Genomic DNA, 13,504 nt, shown 5'->3' with positions numbered 1-13,504 from the left:
TCCGCCCGCACAAAACCTAGAACCCCGGTTTCGCCCCAGGAGCGGCACAACCACCTTCCCAAGCGATACAACCGCAACCCCCCAGGTCCAGCATTTTCGCAATCTCAAAAATGACACCTCCAGGACACTCTAGGAGCGGTAAAACCGCTCTCCCAAGCAGTACAACTGCCCCTTCCAGTTTCAGCCTCAGTTGATTCACCATTTTTACTATAACTTCTTCACATGGACTCCGATTTAGGCATTCCTTAGCTCGTTTTGTAGCTATTGGCACCCACCATCCAACAAAATTAGTTCCACCAACATGTGATGTCATCAAATTTTTCATATTTTGGCAAGTTTACAATCTCCGGTGTTACAACTTCCACTTTAGTCTCTTGGAGGCATGCTACGCTCGGCTTGGCAGCCATGACCACTTGCAAGATAACGTTTCTACGTGCCGGGGAGTTGAGCCCACGCACATTCCACACCAAGGTTTTGAGGCGCTGTTGTTCATTCATTTTGTAGGCCCACCAAGATCCACTCTAGAGGAAATGACTGCTAGTTCCAGTCTTCCACCGCGTTGTCGCCCACGGCCAAGGGCAAGATGGAGGCCTCCCATCCAAACAAGGCAAGAATGGCTTTGATGTGTGTCTCTGCCAGCGGCCGGTCAAACAGCCTCACATAGGCTTGGAGCGCCTCATCGCTAATTTGTTCCCCCCTCATTGGCTAGGCACAACTTTCGGATGAGAACGTTTTGTTGCTTGGAAGCGTTCGTACCACGCTCAACGCCTCATGCAATCCTCACACTTCGCCTCAGATTTGAGACCAGTTGCCTCTTGTTGCGTGGCCTCCTCTTTGTTGCAGCCGGGTCCTTGGTTGGCAGCCTAGAAAGAATCAGGGAAATGGCCTTTGTTAACTCGCCTGAAGAACATCCAAGTTGTTACACCCTGTGCATGGTGTGCATGGGTGTGCACCACTCGAAATAGGGTAGGTGGCTTCCAGGGAGTGGCCCGATAGGGTGATCATCAGGAGATCATTATTGGTGTGATTTGGCGGGGCCACAAGGTCCGCATCAGTCTCTACGTAGGCCAATGAGCGTGAAGACAATAGGTCCGCCTCCGAGCCCATGGATGAGCAGTCCTTGGGCAACTAGTCGTGGGAGAGTAGGTGGGCACTCGTGCCTCGGTCCGTCCATAACTGGTCATTGTCCTCGGGAAGGGGGAGTTCAATGGAACCCACCATGATCCTGTCAGCATCTCGTGATCCATCCATACTCGCGCGCCCCGGGCATAGGATTCGTCTTGGTCGATCCCGAGGTGGGCTGTCATATGTCAGGAGGCCCAGCTGGCTCTAAGCTGGAGCCTTCCACCGTGGTAAAGCCACCGACGTGGGGGACCCAACCTTATCCCGCCAGGCTTCCTTGTCCATCGATTAGCCATATGTGTTGCCGCAGGATGCGCAGCTCTCCATAGGAGGGAGCATAGCCAGGCCATCCCCATCCTTATCTGGTTCTGGCTCGGTCAAAAGCATTCTGGTCCTGCAAAAGTGCTGGTCACGTCCACTTTGGTCATCTATAGGGGCAGCCTTGTTGGCCTGCCTAAGGCAGCTGGATGGGGTCACCGATTCCTTGGCAGCTATTGGCATGTCGCTCTGTTCGGCAAGGGGCCTGGTCTTCCTTGGCATCGGAGCCAGCGCCGGTGCAGCAGAGGAGGCGACGGGGCCATCAGAACTACCAGGACCTTACGTTGGGTCCACTGTGCCTCGCACGCCTTGGCGATCCACATGCCGCATGTCCCCACCAGCACAACGGTCCCCATCCTCATCCTTTCGCGGTGAAAGGGGTGGTGGTGGTGGCGATAGGTTGCTATTGTCCAACGCCCCATCCCTAACTGGCGGAGCAACGTGATCTCAATGTGGTACCAGAGCATCGTTGGCACATCGGAGGCCTGCCCTAGGCGTCCGCCTCCCGGCTCTTTGATGAACAAACGGCGGTGGCCAAAATCTTGGACGGATCAACCATCTCTAGCCAAACCTAGAAAGTAGACATGTCAAATCTACTCGTTGTGCATTGTGCGACACTCTCCAGAAATCCAAGTCCCCTCAAAACGACCTTCGCTGTGCGCTTGGTCCAGGCGTGCCCAGTAACGTCGATGAGCTTGAGGGGCACAAGGAAGGGCATGGAAGCACCTATCGCCTGCCCCTGTCTGAGCCATGGCCGGAGAGAGAGCTCGAACCAGGACAAGGCAGTGTATCCATGATCCACCATCAACTGCCAGATGATTGGGTGCTTATAGATGATAAGAAAGTCCTGCGAGTAGGACGCGCAGATTGACATATCGTTGGGGCCAATCCCAAATTCAGCGTGGAGTGCCTCTGCAGCCGAAGCCAGATCCACTTATGGTCGCTCTCTAGTGACAGTGACCACAACCGTGCGCGCCAAATCGGCTTCCATCTGCATGAGTTCATCGGACGCCACCATGTAGCAGCATTCAGTCTCGTCTATCGAATCCACGTGCGGGTGTACCGGAGGGCACACCAACGTATCCACCACTGGCCTGGAGAAAGGCATAGAGAAACCGGGGCCAGGGACACTGCCCACTGACTCGCTGCACACCACTTGACTCTGAGGGCGGATGATCCTGATTGCGCCTGCAAGAGGAGGACCAGGCGGTGGGGGAGTGGTGTGTCCGCACACCGGGCCGTCTCCTGATGTGGTGGCGTCTGGATGGGGGCTCTCTCATGCGCACGGGGCAGCGACGGAGGGGGCAGCGGGGCCTCCGCCCGGTGACGGAGAGCCGACGGCAAGCGGGCTTGGTGCTCCCGAGGTGACGTGCTCCACAGCCTAGGCCTAGTACAACCCCCGACAATGTGACCTTCTCCCTTGCAACAGACATAAAAGGTCAGCCTTGTGCAGTCAGGCGAGATGTGGCGCTCATCTCCACGATTGTAGCAACATCCATGGAGGAGGAGAGGGATGCGACTCCTCGGTGGCCTCGAGGTTGGGAGTGTCGACAGGGAACGGCATCGTGCCGCAGGGATTCACGGAGAGGGAGTGCTCCGGGGACGCCACGAGGTCTTGGTCTGCCATGCCGCCTCCGCCGCGGTCCCGACCACAGGGGGTGGCTGCCTCCAGATCTGCCCTGGACGATGGGGTCGCGCGTCGTGCTGACCACATTTGGGAAGACGATGATGGATCAAATAGGAGGTCGAGGAGGGGGTGTCGGATTTTGGATTCCGCAGACCCTTGAGAGGTTCGAACTCTGGGGTGCATGCGAAGAACTCGTCCTCCCCAGTCTGCCTGCTCACAAATCTCACGGCCTAGCTCGACGAACTAAATGGACAAGAGACACGGCAGTTTACCCAGGTTCGGGCCACCTTGCGGTGTAAAACCCTACTCCTGCTTTGTGGTGGATTGGCCTCGAGGGGCTGAGGATGAACTGGTACAGTGGAGAACGATCTCAGGAGGAGAGGTGTTCTTGTGATCGATGAGCTGGTGGGTGTGAGGATGATCTGAATGATCCGTCCCCTCCCTAAGGATGATCTCTCCCCCTATGGTGGTGGCTAGGTCCTATTTATAGTGGCCTTGGTCCTCTTCCCAAATGAAGGCGGGAAGGGATCCCACAACGGCCAAATTCGAAGGTAGACAGCTAGTACATGCTATCCTGACAAAATTAGTCTTCGCCTGCAAAAGCCTCTGGTGGTGACGTCATGGTGGGCTTGATGACCCACAAGTATAGGGGATCTATCATAGTCCTTTCGATAAGTAAGAGTGTCGAACCCAACAAGGAGCAGAAGGAAATGATAAGTGGTTTCCAGCAAGGTATTATCTGTCAGTACTGAAATAAGTGGTAAAAGATAGTTTTGTGATAGGATAATTTGTAACGAGCAACAAGTAACAAAAGTAAATAAAGTGCAGCAAGGTGGCCCAATCCTTTTGTAGCAAAGGACAAGCCTGGACAAACTCTTATATGATGTAAAGCGCTCCCGAAGACACATGGGAATATCGTCAAGCTAGTTTCCATCACGTTCATATGATTCGCGTTCGGTACTTTGATAATTTGGTATGTCGGTGGACCGGTGCTTGGGTGCTGCCCTTACTTGGACAAACATCCCACTTATGATTAACCTCTATTGCAAGCATCCACAAATACAACAAAAGTATTAAGGTAAACCTAACCATAGCATGAAACATATGGATCCATTTCAGCACCTTACGAAGCAACGCATAAACTAGGGTTTAAGCTTCCGTCACTCTAGCAACCCATCATCTACTTATTACTTCCCAATGCCTTCCCCTAGGCCCAAATAATGATGAAGTGTCATGTAGTCGATGTTCACATAACACCACTAGAGGAGAGACAACATACATCTCATCAAAATATCGAACGAATACCAAATTCACATGACTACTAATAGCAAGACTTCTCCCATGTCCTCAGGAACAAAAGTAACTACTCACAAAGCATAAACATGTTCATAATCAGAGGGGTATTAATATGCATATAGGATCTGAACATATGATCTTCCACCAATTAAACCAACTAGCATCAACTACAAGGAGTAATTAACACTACTAGCAACCTACTAGCACCAATCCTGGACTTGGAGACAAGAATTGGATACAAGAGATGAACTAGGGTTTTGAGATGAGATGGTGCTGGTGAAGATGTTGATGGAGATTGCCCTCTCCCGATGAGAGGAGCGTTGGTGATGACGATGGCGATGATTTCCCCCTCCGGGAGGGAAGTTTCCCTGGCAGAACAGCTCCGCCAGAGCCCTAGATTGATTCTGCCAAGGTTCCGCCTCGTGGCGGCGGAGTTTCGTCTGATAAGATGGCTTTTTTCCCATCGAAAGACTCCACATAGCAGAAGATGGCCACCGGAGGGCCACCGGGGGGCCCATGAGGTAGGGGGCGCGCCCAGGGGGGTAGGGCGCGCCCCCACCCTTGTGGGAAGGGTGTGGCCCCCTTGGTGAGGTTCTTGCGCTCAGTATTTTTTATATATTTGGAAAACATCATCCGTGAAGTTTCAGGGCTTTTGGAGCTGTGCAGAATAGGTCTCTAATATTTGCTCCTTTTCCAGCCCAGAATCCCAGCTGTCGGCATTCTCCCTCTTTATGTAAACCTTGTAAAATAAGAGAGAATGGGCATAAGTATTGTGACATAATGTGTAATAACAGCCCATAATGCAATAAATATTGATATAAAAGCATGATGCAAAATGGACGTATCAACTCCCCCAAGCTTAGACCTCGCTTGTCCTCAAGCGAAAAGCCGAAATCAAAAAATATGTCGACATGTTTAGAGATAAAGGTGTCGATAAAAATAAAATACGGACATGAGGGCATCATGATCATTCTTAGAACATCAACTTATAATTCTTGTCATATAATCTCTTATGCTATCGTCATAATTCAATCACAATATCAAGTATGAATCGTAAACTTCATTGAAAACTAACAAACTACAATCTCAGTCATTGAATCAATTGCAATTTATCATAACATAGGAAAGAGTCAATGTATAAGAGCTTTTCAGCAAGTCCACATACTCAATTATCATATAATCTTTCACAATTGCTAACCCTCACGCAATACTTATGGTTATGGAGTTTTAACCGGACACAGAGAAAGATAGGGGCTTATAGTTTTGCCTCCCAACGTTTTACCTCAAGGGTAATGTCAACAGTAATAGTTCATGAAAACTCACATCCAATTAGCCATATATACCAGGATCTTTCCAACATATTGTGCTTGCCAAAGGATAAAATGTAAAAAGGAAGGGTGAAGATCACCATGACTCTTATGTAATGTAGGAGATAAAAGTAAAAGATAGGCCCTCCACAGAGGGAAGCAGAGGTTGCCATGCGCTTTTATGGTTGGACGCACAAAATCTTAATGCGAAAGAACATCACTTTATATTGCCACTTGTGATATGGACCTTTATTATGCAGTATGTCGCTTTTATTACTTCCATATCACACGATCGTATAAAGCTTATTTCCTCCACAACAATCAATCATACATATTTAGAGAGCAATTTTTATTGCTTGCATCGATGACAACCTACTTGATGGATCTTACTCAATCCATAGGTAGGTATGGTGTACTCTTATGGCAAGACTGGTTTACGGGTATTTGGAAGCACAAGTAGTATCTCTACTTGGTGCAATGAATTTGGCTAGCATGAGGGGGAAAGGCAAGCTCATCATGTTGGAAGATCCAAGACAATATAATTTATCTCAGATGTAAGAAAACATAACCCATTACGTTGTCTTCCTTGTCCAATGTCAACTCTTTAGCTTGTCATATTTTAATGAGTGCTCACAATCATAAAAGATGTCCAAGATAGTATATTTATATGTGAAGACCTCTCTTTCTTTATTACTTCCTATTAATTGCAACGATGACCAAAACTGTGTTTGTCAACCCTCAACAACTTTTATTCATCATACTCTTTCTATGTGAGCTCATTACTCTCCATAAGACTCATACGATCTCTTTGTTTCTTTTTATTTCTTTCTCTTTTCTTTTATTCCCTTAGGATCATGGCAAAATAATCAAGCCCTTGACTCAACACTAATCTTTGTTATATATAGCTCACGGACTCGATTACATAGAAGGATAATAAAACAAAACTCACAACTAGATCATACTAAGAACTTTTATTCTACTAGATCAAGATATTACTAAAAGGATCGAACTAAGAAAAACGGTAAAGATAAAATTGATGGTGATATGATACCGGGGCACTCCCACAAGCTTGGCAGTTGCCAAGTGGAGTGCCCATACCAGATACTCAATTCTTCTTTGTTGGTGGAGTCTGGTGGTGATTTTGTTGATGGCGTACGCTTGTCGTCCTTCTTCCAAGGTATAAGCTCACCATCATAGAAAGATGACCGGGTCTTCGGGATCCTCAAATATGCATCCAAACTCATCCTTTTGAATCTATATTCATACTCACAGTTTTGGTTTTGCAGGTCATAGATTTGAGCTTGAAGGTGCTCAATTTTCTCGTGAAGCTTGAAGATGGTCTCCCCGATGTTGTCGGCATCCAGCTTGTGTTTGTTGGTGAATTTTGCGATCATCATGTGGTTGGAGTTGAGTCCACGCTCCACCATCCCCTGACACTTGAAAACTTGTTGCTCCATTGCTTCGAGCCTCGTCTCCACGCTTCCGGTCCCCTTCGGTCCCTCAGCATCACAGATGTGCAGCAACCCTTCACGCATCTCAATGGTTTGAGGGTGTCGCTGCACCTCCGCGAGGTAAGGGTTGATGACCTTCTCAAAGAACTTGTCCTTGGGAGCACTTGGAGATGCCATGATAATCTAGATCTGTCAGAAAAACAGTTCGAAACAAAGACATGAGATTTTTGCGTGATACGGGAGTCAAAATCCCCGGGAAGTTATATAATGAATTTTTACCGACCAAAATATGTGTCGTGTACGAAAACGGAGTCCGGAGAGCACATGAGGTGCCCACGAGGTAGGGGGGGCCCAGTAGGGTAGGGCGCGCCCTCCACCCTCGTGGAGGCCTCGTGTCCTTCTCGGACTGCTACTTATTTTTCTATTTTTCTAAATATTCCAAAAGGAGAAATATTGCCTTAAAAACTGTTTTGGAGTCGGTTTACTTACCATACCACATACCTATTCCTTTTCGGAGTCTGAAGCATTCCGGAAAGTGTCCCTTATGTATTCCTCCAGGGTTACGGTTTCAATAACATTGGTTTCAACATTTATGGGATTACCTGAGATATAGTGTTTGATTCTTTGACCGTTCACCACCTTCGGATTTGTGCCTTCGAAGTTGTTGATTTTTATGGCACCGGAATGGTAGACCTCCTCGATAACGTAAGGACCTTCCCATTTAGAGAGAAGTTTTCTTGCAAAAAATCTTAAACGAGAGTTGTATAGCAATACATAATCACCTACATTAAACTCACGCTTTTGTATCCTTTTATCATGCCATCTTTTAACCTTTTCTTTAAACAACTTGGCTTCAGTTCTCCAATCATCAAGTGAGCTAATATCAAATAACCTCTTCTCACCGGCAAGTTTAAAATCATAATTAAGTTCTTTAATAGCCCAATAAGCCTTGTGTTCTAGTTCGAGAGGCAAGTGACATGCTTTTCCATAGACCATTTTATACGCAGACATACCCATAGGATTTTTATATGCAGTTCTATAGGCCCATAATGCATCATCTAGTTTCTTGGACCAATTCTTTCTAGACCTATTAACAGTCTTTTGCAAAATTTAATTTGAGTTCTCTATTACTCAATTCTACTTGACCACTAGACCGAGGGTGATAAGGAGATGCAATTCTATGATTAACATCATATTTAGCAAGCATTTTACGGAAAGCACCATGAATAAAATGTGAACCACCATCAGTCATTAAATATCTAGGGACTCCAAATCTTGGAAAAATAACTTCTTTAAGCATTTTAATAGAAGTGTTATGATCAGCACTACTAGTTGGAATAGCTTCTACCTACTTAGTAACGTAATCAACAGCAACTAAAATATGTGTATATCCATTAGAGGAAGGAAAAGGTCCCATATAGTCGAAGCCCCAAACATCAAATGGTTCAATAACAAGTGAATAATTCATAGGCATTTCTTGACGTCTACTAATATTACCAACTCTTTGACATTCATCACAAGATAAGACAAACTTACGGGCATCTTTGAAGAGAGTAGGCCAATAAAAACCAGATTGCAGTACCTTATGTGCAGTTCTATCTCTAGCATGGTGTCCTCCATAAGCTTTGGAGTGACACTTGCGTAGGATCTGTTCCTGTTCATGCTCAGGTACACAACGTCTAATAACACCATATACTCCTTTATAAAGATGTGGGTCATCCCAAAAGTAATGCCTCAAATCATAGAAGAACTTTTTCTTTTGCTGGTATGTGAAACTAGGTGGTATAAACTTAGCAACAATATAATTAGCATAATCAGCATACCATGGAGCAGTATGATAAGCATTTATGACATTTAATTGCTCATCGGGAAAACTATCATCAATAGGTAGTGCGTCATCAAGCACATTTTCTAACCTAGACAAGTTGTCTGCAACGGGGTTCTTAGCTCCTTTTCTATCAACAATATGCAAATCAAATTCTTGTAGCAAGAGAACCCATCTAATAAGTCTAGGTTTAGCATCTTTCTTTTCCATAAGATATTTAATAGCAGCATGATCAGTGTGAATAGTTACTTTAGAATCAACAATATAAGGTCTAAACTTATCACAAGCAAATACAACTTCTAAGAATTCTTTTTCAGTAGTAGCATAATTTCTTTGAGCATTGTCTAGAGTTTTACTAGCACATTGAATAACATTTAGTTTCTTATCAACTCTTTGTCCTAGAACAACACCTACAACATAATCACTAGCATCACACATAATTTCAAAGGGTAAATTCCAATCAGGTGCCTGAACAATAGGTGCAGAGATCAATGCTTTCTTAAGTATTTCAAATGCTTCTACACAATAATCATCAAAAACAAATGGTATATCTTTTTTGTAATAAATTAGTCAGAGGCCTAGAGATTTTTGAGAAGTCCTTAATGAACCTCCTATAAAAACCGGCATGACCAAGGAAACTTCTTATACCTTTGATGTCCTTGGGACATGGCATCTTTTCAATAGCATCAACCTTGGCTTTATCAACTTCAATACCTCTTTCAGAAACTTTATGCCCCAAGACAATACCTTCATTCACCATAAAGTGACACTTTTCCCAATTCAAGACAAGATTAGTTTCTTCACATCTCAGCAAAACTCGATCAAGGTTGCTCAAGCAATCATCAAAAGAAGATCCATAGACGAAAACATCGTCCATGAAAACCTCACAAATCTTTTCACAAAAGTTAGAGAATATAGCCATCATGCATCTTTGAAAGGTAGCAGGTGCATTACATAAACCAAAAGGCCTACATCTATAAGAAAAAGTTCCAAAAGGGCATGTAAAAGTAGTCTTTGATTGATCTTTGGCTGACACAGGTATTTGAGAGAAACCAGAATAACCATCTAGAAAGCAAAAATGTGTATGTTTAGATAATCTTTCTAGCATTTGATCGATAAAAGGTAAGGGGTAATGATCCTTTTTAGTAGCCTTATTTAATTTGCGGAAATCAATTACCATCCTATAACCTGTAATAATTCTTTGAGGAATCAGTTCATCTTTATCATTAGGAACAACAGTAATACCTCCCTTCTTAGGGACACAATGGACAGGGCTTACCCACTGACTATCAGCAACGGGATAAATTATACCTGCCTCAAGGAGCTTTAGTATCTCCTTTCTTACCACTTCTTTCATTTTAGGATTCAGCCGGCGTTGATGATCACAAACTGGCTTAGCATCTTCTTCCAAATTAATTTTATGTTGACATAGAGTGGGACTAATGCCCTTAAGATCATCAAGAGTATACCCAATAGCAGCACGGTGCTTCTTCAGAGTTTTCAATAATCTCTCTTCTTCATGCTCTGAAAGGTTAGCACTAATAATAACAGGATATATCTTTTTCTCATCAAGATAAGCATATTTAAGAGTATCAGGTAACGGTTTAAGCTCAAACACGGGATCACCCTTGGGTGGAGGAGGATCCCCTAAGATTTCAACAGGCAAATTATTTTTCAGAATAGGTTCCTATTTAAATAATACTTTATCTAATTCCCTTCTTTCATTCATAAACATATCATTTTCATGGTGTAGCAAATATTGTTCTAAAGGATCGCTAGGAGGTACGGCAATAGAAGAAATACCAATAATTTCATCCTTACTAGGTAATTCTTCTTCATGGTGTTGTCTACTGAATTTAGAAAAATTAAATTCGTGAGTCATATCATCTAAACCGACAGTAACAACAAGAACAAGAAAATCAGCAGGATATTTAGTTTTCCCACACAAGACTTCAACATCTCTAACAATTCCCATTGGTGAAATAGTATCTCTATTGGCAAGTTTAATTGTGACATCAATATCTTCCAGCTCAGCAGGTGCAATATCATGCATAACTTCTTTGTATAAGGAATAAGGTATTGCACTAGCACTAGCACCCATATCACATAAGCCATGATAACAATGATCTCCTATTTTAATAGAAATAACAGGCATGCCTACCACAGGTCTAGGTTTATCTTTATCACGGGGTTTAGCAATTCTAGCAGTTTCATTACAGAAATAAATAACATGCCCATCTATATTATCAGACAAGAGATCTTTAACAAGAGCAATATTAGGTTCAACTTTAACTTGCTCAGGAGGTGTATATGTTTTTTACGAACCACAGTTGAAGCTTTAGCATGATCCTTTATCCTAATAGGGAAAGGGGGTTTCTCAACATAAGAAGTAGGAACAATAGGATCATTATAAGTGATAGTATTTTCTTCAACTTTAATAGGTGCAGCTACTTTTACTTCTATGGGAGGATGATATTTAAACCACTTCTCCTTGGGGAGATCAACATAAGTAGCAATAGATTCACAGAAAGAAGCTACTATCTCAGAGTCAAGTCCATATTTAGTGCTAAATTTACGAAAAATATCGGTATCCATAAAAGATTTAACACAATCAAAACTAGGTGTCATACCTGACTCCTTACCATTGTCGAGGTCCCAATCTTCAGAGTTGTGTTTAATTCTTTCCAATAAATCCCATTTGAATTCAATAGTCTTCATCATAAAAGAGCCAGCACAAGAAGTATCAAGCATGGTGCGATTGTTACCAGAAAGTCGAGCATAGATTTTTTGAATAATCATTTCTCTTGAAAGCTCATGATTGGGGCATGAATATAACATTGATTTAAGACTCCCCCAAGCTTGAGCGATGCTTTCTCCTTCGCAAGGCCAAAAATTATATATATAATTGCGATCACGATGAACAAGATGCATAGGATAAAACTTCTGATGAAATTCCAATTTCTATCGTTTGTAATTCCAAGACCTCATATCATCACATAGCTTATACCATGTCGATGCATCTCCCCTCAAAGATAAGGGAAAGACCTTCTTCTAAACAACATCTCCGGGTACACCTGCAAGCTTAAATAATCCACAAACTTGATCCACATATATCAAATGTTCATCAGGATGTTTTGTTCCATCTCCTAGAAAAGGATTAGCTAGTAGTTTTTCTATCATACCCGAAGGAACTTCAAAGCAAGCATTTTCATATTCATTTTCATTAGGTTCAGTAGGTTGAGGAGCAACTCTTTGCTCTACTGGTCGGGGTGAAGATACCCCGAACAAGCCCCTCAGAGGATTACCTTCCATGGGAACAAGTGACAATAAATTTCAGCACACTATATGATTTTTTCTTTACCAAATTCCACCTACCAAAGGCGCTTCACTCCCCGGCAACGGCGCCAGAAAAGAGTCTTGATGACCCACAAGTATAGGGGATCTATCATAGTCCTTTCGATAAGTAAGAGTGTCGAACCCAACGAGGAGCATAAGGAAATGATAAGCGGTTTCCAGCAAGGTATTATCTGCAAGTACTAAAATAAGTGGTAAAAGATAGTTTTGTGATAGGATAATTTGTAACGAGAAACAAGTAACAAAAGTAAATAAAGTGCAGCAAGGTGGCCCAATCCTTTTGTAGCAAAGGACAAGCCTGGACAAACTCTTATATGATGTAAAGCGCTCCCGAAGACACATGGGAATATCGTCAAGCTAGTTTTGATCATGTTCGTATGATTCACGTTCGGTACTTTGATAATTTGGTATGTGGGTGGACCGGTGCTTGGGTGCTGCCCTTACTTGGACAAACATCCCACTTATGATTAACCTCTATTGCAAGCATCCGCAAATACAACAAAAGTATTAAGGTAAACCTAACCATAGCATGAAACATATGGATCCAAATCAGCCCCTTACGAAGCAACACATAAACTAGGGTTTAAGCTTATGTCACTCTAGCAACCCATCATCTACTTATTACTTCCCAATGCCTTCCCCTAGGCCCAAATAATGGTGAAGTGTCATGTAGTCTATGTTCACATAACACCACTAGAGGAGAGACAACATACATCTCATCAAAATATCGAACGAATACCAAATTCACATGACTACTAATAGCAAGACTTCTCCCATGTCTTCAGGAACAAAAGTAACTACTCACAAAGCATAAATATGTTCATAATCAGAGGGGTATTAATATGCATATAGGATCTGAACATATGATCTTCCACCAATTAAACCAACTAGCATCAACTATAAGGAGTAATTAACACTACTAGCAACCTACTAGCACCAATCCCGGACTTGGAGACAAGAATTGGATACAAGAGATGAACTAGGGTTTTGAGATGAGATGGTGCTGGTGAAGATGTTGATGGAGATTGCCCTCTCCTGATGAGAGGAGCGTTGGTGATGACGATGGCGATGATTTCGCCCTCCGGGAGGGAAGTTACCCTGGCAGAATAGCTCCGCCAGAGCCCTAGATTGATTCCGCCAAGGTTCCGCCTCGTGGCGGCGGAGTTTCATCCGAGAAGATGGATTTTTTCCATCGAAAGACTCA

Source organism: Triticum aestivum, chromosome 6A (genome assembly GCF_018294505.1).
Source record: "Triticum aestivum cultivar Chinese Spring chromosome 6A, IWGSC CS RefSeq v2.1, whole genome shotgun sequence".
NCBI lineage: Eukaryota > Viridiplantae > Streptophyta > Magnoliopsida > Poales > Poaceae > Triticum > Triticum aestivum.
The sequence above is the reverse complement of the archived record's forward strand: the minus strand, read 5'-3'. Positions refer to the sequence as shown.